The sequence below is a fragment of the Culex pipiens genome, chromosome 2 (assembly GCF_016801865.2).
Source record: "Culex pipiens pallens isolate TS chromosome 2, TS_CPP_V2, whole genome shotgun sequence".
NCBI classification, from domain to species: Eukaryota; Metazoa; Arthropoda; class Insecta; order Diptera; family Culicidae; genus Culex; species Culex pipiens.
The window spans coordinates 51447997-51466801 of record NC_068938.1 but is presented as its reverse complement, the minus strand read 5'-3'; positions in this window follow the sequence as shown (position 1 = coordinate 51466801).

Here is an 18805-nt window from a genome sequence, read left to right as displayed (position 1 = left end):
TTTATGGTAAAGTTGTGAACAAACAAATATAACAAGCAAACACTTCCTTTCACATTGCACCAAAACAATAAAACAAAGTGGGTTAACGTACACTTAAAACTATCAAGTGCTTCCGAGAACGTCGATCGTAAACAAACCGAAATAGAATTCAAGTTGCGAACGGTTCGATCTTCACGTCGGCAAGGTGTACCCAACTGTTTTTCTATCAGAAAATAACGATCACACACACACAAACAGAGAAAACCTTGACCATTTTGCATCAGAGTTCCGCCGATCTTTAGAATAATCAAAAAAAGATCCGCCACCATCAGCCCGCATTGAGTATCAAAGTTTTTTTGCTTCTTCTAAGCTTTAAGCTGATGTTGCAACTCACAAAGTTGATTTATAACTATCATTAAAACTAATGGGTGGCTCACTATTCCTTTGTGTGTACAAACGGTTTTTCGTGGTGCAGCTTCGAACGGGGTTGATGGAGTTACTTGAAAGCTATGTGGTCAAAAAAACTAAACACTATTTGAAAAAAAATCTTATTTCATTCGTGTTTTATTTTCAAGAAAAAACATACAGAACATGCCAAAAAAGCAACAAATAAACTCTCAGAGAGGTTCACAAATTGGCCAAAGTGGAATGCATTGACCTGCCAAACGACTGTGGCGGGAAGTTGCCAAGTCGGTGGCGTACAGATAGACAAAGTAGCAAATCGTTGTCGTTATCAACTGGCAGCGAGAGAGACTTCAGCCAAGTGTAGAAAAGAGCTTGGTGAAGTCTCCTTCATTTAGGTGCATAGTTGAAACGGTGAAATACTACAACAGAATTGAATAGGGTGGGCTTAGAATTGTTGATTTAAAAATCGTTGCTTCAAAAAACTTGTTCAGATTTTTGACCTATATTTTAAGCAGCAATTTCAGTTATATTTTCCTCAAATCGATAAGCAAACCTCCGGTGAAGTTTCAATTTACTTGATATTTCTGTTAGTCCATGGAGACCTGTTACCCGCATCGACTCTGCACGGCATCGGTTGATGGCGTAGAGACACGCTACGAATTCCTTCGAGGCAATCATCCACATCGTGGCTGACCGGAATCACTTCGAGCTGGGGTGGTAGTTTTATTTTGTCGTTTTTTTACTTACTTTACTTTGTTGCTTTCGTTGACTTTTGATTAAATGAAGTGGATTTACATCACACATATTGTATTGATTGTAAGTAATTTTGTTTTTTTTATTCATTTTTAAAATTGAGATTATTTTGTCATATCGGTAAGCTTTTGCGAAACCATCTTATATCAAACGTTTGCACAGAAAAATGTTGCAAAAAAAAAAAAACTGACAGTTATTATTCAGTAAAAAATCTTTAAAAAAAGTTATTTATATTATATTTTTAAATATATTTCATTTGACCTTCTGCTCTTTTAGCATTCAAATTGGAATCAAATTCTGCTGCTCAGGATTAAAATCTAAATAAAAAAAGTAGTTTTAACTTAAATTCATGTTCAAAAATTTCAGCAAAACATAACCACAATTATTCGTGGGACATTATCCGCCAACGCACACAGCAGTTGCGCTGATTTATTTTATTTATTTTTTGTTATTGTCTGCTCTACAATCTTTTTGAACATTGTAACCCTGCAAAGTTACAAAAATAAGAAATTTTAAAATTAAATGCGTTAAAAGTTTATGTGGCCCCCCCTTCAAAATCGGCCCGAAAAATCAGGGGGCAAAAAAATATTTTTTCAAAAAACTTCAAAATTTTAATGAAAATATAGGTGTAATCGATTGAAAACAATTCAAAATGCATTTTCCTGTGTTTAAAATCATATTAAGCATGTTTGGAATCAAATGAAAATATTTAGAATTTTTGTGAAATTCCGATGTACAGTACCATGAAAAGTTTTTTTTCGGACAAAAAAAAAATCCTCGCTATTACTTAAATATTTTGGAAATTAATAATTGCAAAACATTTGGGCAGGTGTATTATGCATTTTGAAAATTTTTTCCATTGAAATGTTGAAATTAAAGCTTGTTATTTCAATTTTAATATTTTTTTTATTTTTTACCCCCCCCCCCTCGACTTTGGCCAGAGCCGAGGGACATAAACTTCGAAAAATATTTGCAACGGCCTTATTTTTATGTAAAAGATCAGTAAATTTCACACAACTTTATTTCTTTTAACATTGAAAATCGAACCAATAGTTTTCAAGATAACGTCAGTTGATAATCACAGGCTTATTAGGTGACACTTAGAAACACTAATTTTCATCGATTTGAATTCTTTATGAGGCTGGATGTCAGAAACTAATTGTCCGATTTTCAAAGTCTCAGAGAGAAAATAATTAAGAAATTTTATGAGCACTTCAAAAATATTTTATTTGGGGTTCCTTTCCATCATAAAATATTTGAACAAAAAAGATTTTTTTTTCTCCAAAAAATGTAGCCTAAAAGTGATTATAAATCCAAAACGGTGCATTTTATCAAAAAACCGGTAATGTACTTTTCAATTGCAAATTTGAATTAGATTGTACAAATAATTTTTGGACAAAATTTTTGATACTTTTTAAAAATCACTGTTTTTTTTCTGAATAATCATATCTCTTTAATCAGATTTTGCACCATGATTCACGATGGCTCAAAAGTAGGGCATCCAATTTTCCCGGGTTTAAAATTTCCCGGGAAACGGGAAATATATTTTCCAAATCCCAGGAAATTTTCTAAACAGTCATAAAATCAATGTTTTCATTATGTTTGTTATGGTTTTAAACTTAAAATCATAGAATTAGCTCAATACTATAAATTGGTTATAATCTACACTTCAGTCTTAACAAGGACAGCAGTTTTTTGATAGCTAAAAAATATAAAAAAATTTTTTTTTCAAATTTTACAAATTATTGTAAAGTTACTACCACCAATTGAGGAATATCGGGACAGCAGTCTGAATAGGTACAGGAGAATTTAGAGCAATAAATTTGGAAACAATTATGTTTTGTTCTGTTTTTGTTTTAACCAAAATCAATAAAGATGAATCAAAACATTATGCAAAAAAATGGCTTAAAAAGCTGTCTTAATTTGTTACATTTCAAGCAAAAAAATTTAAATGGGCCCATGTCGAAGTGTAAACAAAGAGTCTGTCCTGCTCACGTCAGTTGATGTTTACATTAGGAACGAGCAGGATAGACTCTTTGTCTACACTTCGGCTTCGGTCCTATTGCAATGTTTTGCTAGATTTGTTCTAATTTGCCCCAGATGGTGGTGTTTTAATAAAAAAATAATTTAAATATGATTTTTGCAATTCCGTCGTGAAACTACTTACTTTTCCTGTCATTCTTGAACGACGAAATAGCCTACTTTTCTGTACCAAAAATAACAGAATCGAATAGCAACACTTTTCAAAATAAATGCTGAAAAGTTTTACTTTTCAGCACTGAAATGGGTGCTGAAAAGTTGAACTTTTCAGCACTTGTTTCGAAAAGTAACACTTTTCAACATTTTTTTGATTTAAACGATTTATTGACAAAATACATGAAAATTCGACTTAAAATTTCACTCAATGGGTGTTTTTCGAAATTGCAAAAAATGTTGTATGGAACTCGTTGCAAAACTTGATTTTTCAGCACTCGTCGTATTTATCCAACTCGGTGAACCTCGTTGGATAAATGTACGACTCGTGCTGAAAAAATCCTCTTTTTGCAACTTGTTGCATAAACTACTATTTCGAATCCCGGCTCGGACCAACACAACTGGTGATCTTTTCCCTTCTGGAATCGATTGCTTAGTAAAGGGAAGGTAGTGTATCGTCACAAACTGGACCTTATCACGACACCTTAGGGAGGCGACCTATGGAATGTTAACATTAACCTTAACATGTTAACATTAAGTTGAGAATGAAACTGCCACTGAATCCGCTTTGTAAATGCCGGCCCCGATACTCTTCAAGGGTGTTCCCCTCAGGAACTGGGAAAGATTTACTTTTTTTGACATAGGACTATGTCTCTACTTACTATATTGGGGGGCCAGTTCAGAAATTCGATCCAAAGCGTTACTTTTAAGCGTTCAAAAAAAGGGGACATTTCGAACGCTTATATCTATTTCCCCTGTGAATTAATCCAGACGGTTGAACCACCAATCGAAAGGGGAAGACTTCAGCTATCATTTAACTACAAAGAAAGTTTGACTAAACATAGTTAAAGCGCTTAAAACATGCAATCAAAATAAGTAATTTTTCAGTACAAATCAGACAGATGACCAATCAGAGCGAGCGTATGCATTCGAGGCCGCGCCCCTTTTGTGCCGTTCTCCGGCTGTGCCGCTATTTAAGCAGAAAATTTCGCAAAAGCAAGTCACTTTGGAACGAGCACTCGAACTGTGCACATCGGGCCGGCGCGGAGCAGCAGCAGCAGCCAATAGAAGAAGAGGACCAGCAACCAGAAGGAAGAACCACCAGCAGCAGAAGGAGGAAATTCGAGCGAAGCGGACCGGTGGGAGTCGCTATGATGCGGCGGTTCTCATGAAAAATTGCCATTTCGGCAATGGTGGCCACAACCTGGATTGGCCGGTGCTCTCGAAGCAGGTTCCCCAACATTCCCCGGGGCCCGGGGGGACTTTTAAAGAACCATACGAGTTGTGGCAATATGGGTATCAAAATTCATGGTTTTTGATACTGAATATGAAAATGGCCATTTCGACAGTGGTGGCCAAAAACTGGAGTGGCCTGTTCTCTCAAAGCAGGTTCCCCCGGGGCCCGGAGGGCCTTTTACAGAATCATACGAGTTGTTGCAATATGGGTATCAAAATTCGAGGTTTCTGATACTGAACATGGAAATGGCCATTTCGACCGTGGTGTCCAAAAACTGGAGTGGCCGGTTCTCTCAAAGCAGGTTACCCCGGGGCCCGGAGGGCCTTTTACAGAATCATACGAGTTATGGCAATATGGGTATCAAAATTCGAGGTTTCTGATACTGAATATGAAAATTGCTATTTCGACAGTGGTGGCTAAAACTTGGAGTGGCCGGTGCCCTCAAAGAAGGTTCCCCCGGGGCCCGGAGGGCCTTTTACAGAATCATACGAGTTGTGGCAATATGGGTATCAAAATTCATAGTTTTTGATACTGAACATGAAAATTGCTATTTCGACAGTGGTGGCTAAAACTTGGAGTGGCCGGTGCCCTCAAAGATGGTTCCCCCGGGCCCGGAGGGCCTTTTACAGAATCACACGAGTTATGGCAATATGGGTATCAAAATTCATGGTTTTTGATACTGAACATGAAAATGCCATTTCGAAAGTAGTGGCCACAACCTGGAGTGGCCGGTGCTCTCGAAGCAGGTTCCCCCGGGGCCCGGGGGGACATTTACAGAACCATACGAGTTTTGGCAATATAGGTATCAAAATTTGAGGTTTCTGATACTGAACATGATAATGCCCATTTCGACAATAGTGGCCACAACCTGGAGTTGCCGGTGCCCTCATGAAAGGTTCACCTTGGGGGAACATTTATGACAATTTTGCCGACAAATCTATGAAACAAAATAAAACAATCTTATTCCAGATTTCACTAGCAATCCAAAAACTCATTAAAATTATTTGGTCCTATGTCTTTCGGCTATGTCTCTGACATACCATCTTGAACTTTTTTTTTGTTACAAATTTCAAATTATAAATATACGTAAATTTAATACCCAGTCTTTAAAAAAAATGAAAATAATTAATGCGATAGGCATTTTGCGGATCTGTATGCTATTATTTCAACATTTTTCCCAAAATTAATGCTGATGTATGCAGACTAAAAATATTAATACTAAAGAATTCCTATCGATTACTTAGTATTCAGCTGTTCATCAATTTCCGTACCCATATCTATATTTCCAGACAAAAATACGTTGTTATTTAAAATTTTGGGAATTCCCGGGACAAAATATGAAAAATCCCGGGATTCGGGGATTCCTAGTTTTGGTAAAATCCCGGGAATTCTCGGGATGGACGCACTACTCAAAAGATGTCTTTTGAGTCTCATAAAACATATCAAAACATTTCAAAAATTAAAATACAAATTTTGGGACAACAACTTTAATTAAAAAAAAGTTAAATATAGAAATGGGTATTTTTTTAATGTAATTATTTAATTCCAGAATAGTTCTGATTATAATTTACAACATTGCCGAAGCCTCCAATTTGATAAGAAAATCCCATCTCAAGATAAACATTTTTCTTTATATTTACGTACCCATTTTGTGAGAACAGCTGCCAAATTTATGGAGACTTGCATGGAAAAACTAATGATGCAAAATTCCTTCTTTTGACATTGAGAATATATGGGTCATTTCGCCTCAACTGTACACAAAAAAGTACAAATTCGAAATCGACTTTTTCTGATCAAGCTCAAATTTGGTGGAGCTATTGATACTATCAAAACATGTAAGAAGTTTTGCGATTTTCGTAAATTTTTCAAAAAAATCTCTTTTTTCAAATGGCCATATCTCAGAAACAAAAAATGATATAGCAAAACAAGCAAATTTTTAAAGGAATCGCTGAATCGAATGGCGCCATCAGATTTTTGATTGCTATCAAACTTTGATGCATTTTTTCGAATGTTGAGCATTTTAAAATCTCTTGAGATAACGAATTTATAAGCTTGCAGTTGCAGAATTTACCAACCACTCGATGCATTTTGAGTGGAAACTTGTTCTTGAATTTAATTGAAATCTCTTAATAACCATTTTTTTTTATTTTTCAAAATTTGTAAAGCAAACACTATAAATCACAAATCCACTTTGTGCATTTTGTCTCTAAGTTTGCCATATTTCAACCAAACCCACCCTACTCGAGATTGTAGCAGATGAGTCGAGATCATTCACCAGGCCCGCAACATGTGCTCGCAAGGCAAAGTCCAAGCTCGGAATCTCATCCTTCTTCCTCATCTGCACATGGCATGCAGCTCAGTAGTATGTACCTCATTTGTGTAGTTCGTATGCGCTAATCTTGTCGCGGCTCGTTACCGTACTCGATGTTACAGAGTGAAAGTGTATTTTTTACAGGTTTATTTTTTGTTTTTACATGCCAACTTGCAGATTGTCATAACGTTTGTCAACAGTTAGGTTTGCTACCAGAATTATGACTTTTCATCGTGCACAATAATGAGTAAACCATGTGTTGGGACTAAAGAGTTGGGATTTGAACTCACGTCTCCTGAATCCCCTACGCACACTCACATGCTGACCAACTTTCATTGTCATCGGCTTTATCAATTAAGATAATTCATCGCGAGCCGAGCGCGCGGTTCTTTTTGTTTCGCCGTCACACAGTGTTGTAGTACAGGGTACAGTCCTACTTTTGATCTTCTACTACATTGAGCACATCGGCAGCGTTTCAGTGAAATGGTTCGTTTCAGCTCTAGAATGTCTTCGCTCTGTTCAGTTCAAAAGTCATACTAGCGACAGAGAGCTGAAGCTTGCCAGTGTTTAGTAAAGTAGATTAATTTATTAAATGGAAAGTCGTGCTCTTTTCACTGTTTCAGCGTTTTAGCGTGCGAGCTCTACGGAACCGATCGAACGTGTGTGTGTGCAACGCACAGGCAAAGTTTTCCAAATGTTTGCGTCTCTAACTGTAACAGTGAGTTTATGGGGGTTTGCTCTCTTAGTAGTACTATCAGCACAATTTGTCCAATTTAGACTTGTTTGTTTGGCGTGCAGCACCAGAGCTGCCTGGCGGTGTAGAAGTAGGAGCATCCGTTCCTAAAAAGCGATGATTTTGTCTGTATGTCTGTTGGTGGTGGTGGAAGTATACGAGAAATGGTCCTCCTCCTCGAATCATTCATTACTTAATTGAATTGGAACAATGACCTCAATTACATATGTACCGGTGCCGAGTTGTACTTATCAATACTGTCGTCGTCGTTGGTTGACGAGGTTCGTTCGGGAAATTGGACTGTCATCGTTGGCTGGAAAATGTGTTTGATTAGGTGTAGAGCTGAGTCTTTTGTATAAATATGATATAATGAACATGCACAAATCAACTCATCTATCTACCTTCTAGAGGTTTTGCTTATATAAAAAAAATTGACAGCAATGGAAATTGTTCATTCTAAATCAAATCAAATTATTCGCTCTACAGCATTGCCTTGGCGTTCTCGATTGCGAGATTCCTACTCGAAACTACACCTAAGCTTCCATCCACCCCGGGATTCGAACTGACGCCCTTTGGATTGTTAGTCCAACCGCCTACCAGCGAGTCCACCGAGGCAGGACCCAGGGAGACGACTCCTACACCTGGACTGAGCTATCGACCTAACCTCTAGGTTAGAACGGGGCCAACATTTACTTCTCCGTCCGACGGAAGGCGTGATCAGGCAAATCTCGTCTCAAAAAATGCCACCGGGACCTTCTGGGATCGAACCCAGGCCGACTGGGTGAGAGGCAACCACGCTTACCCCTACACCACGTGTCCCGACAGAAATTGTTCATTAGCTTATTCAAATAACAGTGCGTGTTTTGATCTTCTAGAAATAAAAAACAAAAATAATAAAAAATAAGTTGTAACATTACTTCTATTATAAGGCAACATTACCTTAATGTATGATAAGAAAGTGATTTTTTTTTTCGAAAGTAGTATCAAATATTTTCTGTAATTTAAACTTGGCAAATTCTTATTTGTATTAATTTCTTTGAATTTACTCGTGGTATTTGTCGTAAATAAGGCCATTGCAAGAATTGCAGGCCAAGGATTGATACCTAAGAGCATGCAATGGCACTGACCTTGTTGCGTGCTCTTCGGTTGACGTCCACGTAAGGAACATCCTGGAAGGAGCGTAACTAACTACATCCGTAGTTCTGTTAGATCATCCGAATTATCTTGATCAGAACAGTATAGCTCTGGTTCCTTGCGAGTGTCCTATTTTCTTACCTCCACGTTGGCTTGGTTTTCATGATGACCTAGCTGGTGGCCTGTGGAAACGGATCGTAAACCTTTGACCACTGCGGGTCAGAGTCGAGACGGCTAAAAGAAAGGGGCGCAACAATGTAGGAAAGGGAAGTAATTTGTGATTGTAGACGGTATTGTTTTGATTCGCAGTATGTTGAGTCAACTGCTGTGGATGTACCTGAAACATCGCACAACGGGGTTTCTCTTCTCTTCATTCTCAGCTACCACCTATCTCCTATTATTATTTTGCTCTTCTGATTCCCAATTCTTCACTGATTCTTCTATTTAATATCCAACATTTGATTATAATTTAACTAACTTTTGATTCTCTTATCTCTCAAAGCTTTTCCACTCTTTTCTACCAATTGATACTGCTGTAACAAACTTTGTTTTGTTTTTTTTTTTCCTTAAAAATATACTTTTCCTTAATGTACTAGTAATATCAAGTCTATTTATCATTTGCCTAATCTTTTTTGATTTTATTGCGAATTTATTTATTTGAATAATTCTTTATCTGTCCTATAAATTATCATTACTATAATCTAAGCTTGTTTTGTATCTCTATTTATTAACTATTGTCTAATTTTACATCTAATACATCTAGCTTCTCATTTTTATTCTTTAAAATACGCTCATCATTCTCTTACTATTGATTCTTGATTTTTATAAAATAAATTCTCTTTTACTGTCTATTGTTTTCAATCTTCACCATTTTTTCAAATAAGTGATGTTTGAGCCCTTACTCATTATATTGAATGATCAAAGTCACACAAATAACATTATTGTACTTTTTTTCGAATAACATGCTTAGGAACAAAATATTGTAACAAAACACCGCGACAAAAGAAATAGCAACAGAAACACGACTCAACAATAGGAAAGATTTCAGGAGAAAACAATACACAGTAAAATAACAACTAGTTTTTGAATTCAAACTAAAATAAAACAGTTTTTGCTTTAATGAAAATTGATAGGCACACTATAAATGGTTAGGCGCTTATACTTACATCAAACCCTACGTAATGTACCACCCCCGGCCGAGTTAAAATGCGTAACCGGAAAAGAAGGTGTGCATGCCTGGCACGAACACTCAAAGCTAGAGGTGGGCAAAACCACTCTTTTTAAGGAGCCGCTCATTTTCGCTCACTCATTCAAAAGAGCGGCTCTTTTGAACGGCTCTTTCGCTCTTTTTAAAAACTTTGATGAAAAAGGCTATTTCTAAGATTGGTGTGATTTTAAAGTTTTTTTTATTGGACTTTTATGAATTATTCGAAGATAAAAACTAAATTTGAGAAGATCCTGCGCTTGAAAACCAAAGGTCTTGAAGGTCTCTATGTCAAGATTTCTATTTGAACCTAAACGTTCGAATAATTGGATGGTACTCAAACTTTAATCTAGGAATTTGGAGAAAATTGTAAGTAATATTACTAAATTGCGCTTATTTCTGCTAAAATATCAATAAACTAAAATTAATTCGAGAAAATATTCTGCGAACTCTTTTCTACATTCTGATTGAATCGATAAGATTTTTTTTCAGCTGTCTCCTGGGTTATTTAGTAGATTTTTGGTAATTCTTTTTAAGTTGAGCAACATAAAATGCTCAAATTTATATTCTATTTTTGTATCCTAAAGTACAACATAGGAAAATTTTGACAAATTTGGCATTAATTAAATAACATTTTCAGTTCTCAAAAACTAGTTAATACTACAATTTGTTGAAAATTCAATGAATTATATTCATAAACTTCAATAAAGAAACAAGCTTAAAAATCATTCTATCTTGGATCGGTTCTTTCAAAAGATTGGAGTTTCAAAAAGAACCGCGGCTCTTTTTTTGTGAGCCATGGTTCGTTCGCTCTTTTTAGGGATCCGGCTCTTTGAGCGGCTCGCTCTTTTTTTGCCCACCTCTACTCAAAGCATGTTCTAGCGTGCTGCTCGTACTGACTCAGAGCAAGGGTGAGATGTAGGTGTAAGGGCAGTGCGTGTTCGTCGGGAACCTGGTGCATAAGATCGGTCAAGGCCCGTTCTTACACTGAAAATTGCGAATTGCGAATTGCGAATTGCGAATAAGGCCATTGCAAGAATTTTTTCTTCTTTTTCCCTTCCCTCTCCTTCAAAATTGCTCCAAAAAAGGAAACAAGAAAACATGTGCTGCTGAAATTAAAATTTTCGTTGAAACAACTTGTACAATTGGTTGTAAACTATCCAAAATATATAGTTTAATGTTTATTTTCGTCAAATTCGTTTTTAACCCTCTACTGCCCAAATTTTTTTTCGAATATTTTTATTTTTCCCGTGTTCAGGAGGTCATTTTGAGCAACTTTTGTTCTACGAAAAACTTTACTTCTCTTGTTTTATCTTTTTCTTGTTTCATTTTTAGTATTTTAATTTGCATTTATCTTGTTAAGTTTATGTTTGTTTTCGGTAGTATTTGGCCTATTCTACCACCTCCTATCATTACATTTTGCCTATCTAATTTTTTCATGTTTTTACAGTAACTTTTTCAATTTTTTGCATGTTTTTCACATTTTCTGCTATAAAATGGCACCATTATCATTTAAATTGTAAATAAATGCGTAGAGGCATAGTCTGGGGCACTAGAAAAATTACTGCATACTTCTTTTTACTTAAAGTATAGGAAATGTTAGTAAAAAACACAGCCAAAGTTGACCCCTAAAAAATGACATTTTTAAACATTGGCGAGTCACATTGAACAAGTAAAACTTCCAACCCATACATTTTCAAAAAAATTAAGAGTTCTTTTTTTCAATGCTTTTTAAAGATCAAAAATTGGTTGAAAAATTGATGTTTGGCGATTTTTTAAATCGAAGCCCGTCTAAAGGCAGGGTTGGGTTGTAGAGGGTGGGACTTCGGATAATCGAATCAAGAACAATTTTTTTTCGTTTTTTTTCTTTTTATTGTTTTTTTCATCAAATTCGAGTTATGCGACCCCACTTTCGTCAAATTTGAATAGTTGATTGCCTAATAAATAATAAAATGCATTTTTCAATGTTTCGTCACCGCCATCTTGGATTTAAAAATTCTAAATCACTTTTGCGTAGTTTAGAAGTCTTAGTTAAGTTTAAAAAATAAGACAACTTTTTTTTTGATTATCTATTTGTCCGAAGCGATTTTTTTCCGATGCCTTCGGATAATCGAGTCTGGATTGTTGTACCATAACTGTAATAATTTAAAACGCGTTTGTGTTAAAAGCAAATCCTTTCTTTAGTAAGAAAAAAGAAAAAATGAGACCATAATAAAATTATTGATTGTTTTTATGCTGAAAAAATAATACTTTTAAATAGTATTTTAATGGTATACTGATTATAATAAATCTTCTTATTTTGTGTTTTAATTGTATCTATAAAAAAAAAGAAAACTTGAACAAACGATTGTAAACTATTGGTAATACATTGTGAAACGTTTATCTTGATCATTTGAATTAAATAGGGTTATCCAAAAGTTGAGAAATAGTAGTTTATGGAACAAGTTGCAAAAAGAGGATTTTTTCAGCACGAGTCGTACATTTATCCAACGAGGTTTACCGAGTTGGATAAATACGAAGAGTGCTGAAAAAATCAAGTTTTGCAACGAGTTCCATACAACATTTTTTGCAATTCCAAAAAACACCCATTGAGTGAAATTTTAAGTCGAATTTGCATGTATTTTGTCAAAAAATCGTTTAAATCAAAAAAAATGTTGAAAAGTGTTACTTTTTGAAACAAGTGCTGAAAAGTTCAACTTTTCAGCATCCATTTCAGTGCTGAAAAGTAGAACTTTTCAGCATTTATTTTGAAAAGTGTTGGTATTCGATTCTGTTATTTTTGGTACAGAAAAGTAGGCTATTTCGTCGTTCAAGAATGACAGGAAAAGTAAGTTGTTTCACGACGGAATTGCAAAAATAAAATGACACTCCGGTTTACGGTATCTTTTTTGCCAGTCATTTTTATGTTCAGTTTGTGCGTGGGACCCCTCTTTAGCTTTAAAATTCACTTCCACAATTTTTATAATAGAGTCGGTCCCCAGGCCTTTACTTCTTCGCGTCAACCTTTTTAACCCATTTTACGTAACATTTGTGACCCAAAGTATATGTGTATGAGTTGATTTCGTTGAAAGTTTTTCTAAATAAAATGTCTACTTTATCTTCATTTCATCCTCACCCTCCCTGACCATTCACTCTCTCTTTTCTACATGAAATGAGTCGCGAGACGCAAAGACAAAGAGAAAAATGACTGTTAAATTTATTTGATCATTGACTCGCACTAAGCTTTGCAAAAAGAATAGACTCAGCAGAGAGCGGGCGGTGGTGATTGTTGGACCCCCTTCCCCCTTACTCTCGTTTCCCTTCTTATTCTTCAAGGGGTCTACTCTCACTTGATGCCTCTCTCTGCTTCTATGGGTCAGACTCATCAACAAATGTGAGGAAAAAGAGGGTTGTTAGTAAAAAGAAAGATTTTAGGAGAAGGCGAAGGCTGTAAAGGAGAAAGGAACAGTTTGGAGCACTGTTGGAAGTTTTTTTTTTATTGACTTGGGTTCAAAGATTAAAAATTAAAAAAAATGCTTCAAATATCAAAAAAACAATAAAGATTATTGCTATTTACCATCAACTTTACTGTTTTCAATAAATAATTTTTAGTCAGTAGTTTTTTTTTACTATGTACACAATTAAAAAGGAGAGAATGGTGAGGAGAAACACAAACTGTTAAGTATTGTTTATGTGATGATGGAGAAAAAAAAAATATCTTTTTATTAGTTTGCTAAAAACATTAAAAGAGATGTTTTCAAAAGTGGCTAGTTTATATCGCAGTTATAACGAATCAGACTTGATTTTTTAATGTTTTTATACTTTCTTTTACATTTTCTTTTAAACTTTTATTAAATATTGTTTGTGGAAGAGATTTGTAATCTGTTATGTCCTATTATTTTTTTCAATTTATAATACAAATTTCTATGAAAATATCTCAGGTAAAAATTTGTGTGTTGAACTTTGCTTCATTTGTACAAGAATATACGAGAGACATGAGATCACCTAGATGTACTCAAAAAACCACCATCAAAAGATCAAATGGTGTTCTCAAGTGGTCAAATGCCACCTTAAAAATCCCTCAAATATTATATACTTGCGCCTCTACCACGCACACACGTCAAGGCGCGTCCGCAAACCCGAAAGGGCAAACCGTCGAAATTTTGAGAAATTTGAAAATGATCGCGTTATTTATAACCACCGCGTGGTGGGCCAAAAAAGTGCGCGAAACATTAAAATTAAATTTAGGCCTGCCCAAAAAGATCGCATAAAAAACTGAGCAGCACACAAACTGAAAAAAATAGATGATGATGATGATGGTGTTTTTCAAACGGTCACTTTGGCAGCGATGTGTGGTCTTTGAGAGCACACACCGAGGGGAAAGTGCGGGTCCTGACCAGGCCAAATGGTTGTGAGGAGAGTTAATGGGTGTGTGTGTGTGCGAATATTCGCGAGCAAACATCGTGGTGTTTTTGACCGAATGATTCATCCCTCGGGGCGGTTATCAGAGTCAGAAGGTTGCTGCTGCTAAGGTTTTTTTTCTGAATGAAAAGGTTTGTGTTTCTGATCTTTTCACAGGATTGTGGGTGCAGTCTATGCAAAAAATTGCCAGTAGATATTCAAAAATGTTTCCCTAGCGCATATACACTACGGAGTTACGGTTGTTAATTATTTATATCATACATTTAGTTTTTAATTTCATTTAATCAGATTACACTGACCAATACAAATCTACAAAAATGACTGCGCAGACTCAACTCAAGAGGAAGCATGAACTATGGGGTCCCCACACATATTTAGACTGAGCCGAAGTTTGTATGGAGAATTAGGTCGGTTTGTCGCTATAACTCAGAAATTGCATGCAATTTGCTCAACGAGAATTGCAGTTTTTAAAAACTCTGGTGATGTTTGCAAGCTGTAAAAAAATAAATGTTTATTATGAATCTTAAGAAAAATGCACAGCACATTTGAAAATGATGGTTTGTACAAAAATTCAAGATACTTGGAATGTTTGATTTTTGGGTCATTTATGATCACCCAAGTCTCACCCAAACAGCTCATCAATTTCTAATGCCAATATCTAAGCAACTATTGGTCCAATTATTAATGTTCATAAATTAATCATTTGTGAAATTGTCTTATCTTTTCGAAAAATAAAAAAATTAGAATCAATACAATTTAAAAAAAAATGGTCAGATTTTCAATATTATGCTATTTTTAAGTGTTGGTTTTGAATTTGAAATTTTCCACTTTTTCGAAGAGTACCTACAGAAAATTTAACAAATCTTGGGTTAGTTTGCAATACGCCGTAACAGCCATCACCACCTCCGACATTTATTTGATTTTTTCTTAAACAATCAAATTTTCAAAAAAATGCAGTAAAGGACGTGCAGATGAATAATTTTGCAATTTTGAAGTTGATAATTCGTGAATTGAACGAGAATGCAACAAAGACCTCTTGCAAACTAACCCGAGAAAGGTTCCATTTTAACACTGAAAATTGGACCAATAGTTGCTGAGATATTGGCATTAGAAAATCGGGAGCTGTTTAGGTAAGTTTGTTAAGTTAGTTTTGAAAACTTCAATTCAAGCAAAACATTGTAATAAAGCCGAAGCCAAAGTGCAAATAAAGAGTCTATCCTGCTCTCGTCAGTTGATGTTTACATTAGGAATAAGCAGGATAGACTATTTTTTTACACTTCGGCTTCGGCCCCATTACAATGTTTTTTTTTCTTTAATCCTTTTCGAACATCGGACTTTTCGAACAAAATATTTCCAGATAAGGTCACTCATTAAAAAATCAAAAAAATGCAATTTTTCAGTTAAAATAAAATTTTAATTGGCCATATCTTGAAAACGCTGCTTTTTATAAAATTAAAATAGAATAAAAACTGTAGTCAAAAAAGGGTTTGGGTAAGATTTCTGGTTTATATAAAAACTCAGTTTTTTTTTCAAAAAATCATTCCAGGCGGCAGATTTTTTGCCTTTATTTCTATGTGGCTCAAAAGTTTCGTGGGTTTGTTCTCAAAAACATTTATGAAATAAAAAATGCTGATTTTAGAAATAGTTTTTTTTTGTGAAAAGAGGTTCACTTAAAAATCTGCATTGTTACTGTTTTTCTGAACAGTCCTCATAAATACCTACAAATTTACCCAAGAGTCTTGGGCCAAGAAACGATTAGAAAATTCCTTTAAAAAATACAGATTTTCAAATATTTACATACCAGAAAAAAATATCGCCTGCTCCACAAGAACGGCTCTTTGGGTTATTTTAAAATCTTTGGAAATTTTGTGTGAATCCGATCGGATGGTAAAATCGCATGCAAAAGCATGCACATCACCTTCGTCAGAATAAACACTTAATATTACACACTGCATGTACATTTTTTGCAAACACAAAAAAAAAGTTTCAACCGACGGGATTCAGACCCAGCACCAACAGTAAGGACTGGCGCCTTAGCCCACTCGGCCATCAGACCGATGAAAAGCTGTAAAGATAAACGCATATATGAGATTGACATTTCGGTCAAGTAGGTTTCCCATATTTATGGGCTACATATTTCAGGGTGTAAGATCACATAAAATTGCATACAATAATGCAATATTTATTTTACACCCGCTCCTTTTACATGCAGCTGGATTACTACTTTTTTAGCTGTGTATGTTCACCAAAGTTGTAGAGCATTAAATTTACAATGAGAATCTCACTTTTGGGAATATTTGGATGGAAGTACCCTGCTGATAAAACCGTAAGAAAATTGGGTTTTTCATACATTTTTCCGATTTTTCCATACAAACATCACCTTCGAGTATCAATGGGTAAATGATGAACGATATTGCTCAAATTTGGCCCAAAGTCGTAAACTAGCTCAAGAAATAAAATTCTGACGGTGCTTAAAAAAAATCTTATATTTGTGGGCCCCTAATGGACAGCTGCCAACATTGTAGGGAGCCTTGTATGCGTGACACAAAATGGCTTTTCTGGTAATAAAAGAAATGAGCCAAATTAAAAAAATGCACAAAATCGGCGGATTGTGTAGAGCATTGCTCAAATCAGCACTTTCACTTTCCTTCAATTACAGTGTCTTAAAAGCGGTTTCATATGAAATCACGCTATAAAAAGATTTATAGGAAGTGAGAAAACAGGTTTCCCTCAGAAGTTGAACCAGATAAATTATTTGAATAGTTGAAATCTGCGACTTGGATGGAAAAAGGACCGAGTCCTTGATCTGCCAAACATGTGAGAATTTGCCCTTTTTGAAATATCATTGTTCCAATAGTTTTCACATGTTGTATTATATTAATACAACTTTAAAAAAAAATGTAAATTTATGTTACTGTCATAATTATAATAATTAGGTTGCAAAAAGTTGATATGCCACATATTTTAATAAATGAAAGCACTTGTCACCTTAATTTTCACATTTCCATATAAACTGCCATATCACATTTCCAATAAATATACTTCCAACCCCTCTTGACATGCCACAATTTGCATGTGTCAATTTCAATTCGCACAAAAAAAAAGTTGCGAGCGAAAAAAATTATCTCCAGTCCTCAATGAACTGCAAAATAAAAAAATACCGTCCCAACCAGCGCGAAGGAAGTTTATCTAGCTTTAAAGTTGTACGCTCGTTTTCGTCGCTCAGGAGCGGGAGAAGAAGGGGGGAGGACACTTAATTTCAAGTGTCACTTCAAAATAATGACGACCGTACACCCCGTGTCGTAAGGAAGTGTGCTCTCTGCGTTATTTTTTTTTCTCTGTATTCTCGTTTTTTCTTCACTTTTATCTCGTGCTGCCAAAATGTCGATATTGTTTCGGGCGCACACCTTGCCCAGGATGACAAGGAGTTCTGAGTCCTCGTGACAAGCACAGGGGGAGGTTTGGGGTGGAACGAGCTTTTTTTGGAGGTGATAAAAGTTTATGGTTAGTGTCACAGTAATGGTATTTTTTTCCAGCAAGTAAAAACAACTTTTCAAATTAACAGGTCAGAGTTTCAAAAAAAAAAATATAAGAAAATTATTAAAAAAAAGTTTTAATAGAACCTTTTTATTTATTAAAATCATATAACCATTTCTTCTCAAATGTTTTGAGATTCCATGAGGCATATTTTGCCTCAATTCCGTCTCCCTAAGGACAATTCTCCAAGGACCGCGAAAGCTTGCGGTATCGAAAAGTAGTCCCTTCAGCGGGATCCGAGTCAATCATTCTGCATCAACTTCGAAGTAAAAGGAAGACGCTGTAGGGTAGAAGACTCACATTCCTGTACACGCGACCCAAATCTTCCTCGTCTACTCTCAAAAGGACTAGACATTCCACGTGAATCCCCTCCAAAGGAAGTCCCTTTTCTAATGGTAATACTTCAGAGGGGATTGCTCTCACCTTTTCGAGAGCATGATACGCGAGTGTGATCGATATTCATGGCTCGCAAGAGGCTCGACAGCAAGGCTTCTCTGCAAGACCGGTGGTACACAAGTCTCGGTTTTGCGCTTTTGATATGTACCTATCCTACCTGCAATTCTTGGTGGTTTTATCGTGAGCAAGCAAGCAATCTGCACAGAAAAAAATAATGTAAATTTGGAAGCTGTAATTTTGGGAGGTTGAATATTACCTCTTTTATGATGTAATTTTACCTCAATTTAGACTGAAAAACTGACATTACACCAGAAAAGTGGTAAAATTACACATTTCCAGAGGTAAAATTACACCTTTTTTCTGACATAAAAGATGTACCCCTTCCCAGATGTAATATTACCATGATTTTTTTTCTGTGTGCTCGCAGGTAATCGTAAGCGATGAGAAGCGGGGAACTTTAGCAGAATTTGTCTGCATTTGGTAGAAGAATGAGTCTCTGGCAAAATGCGAGAAATCGAAATT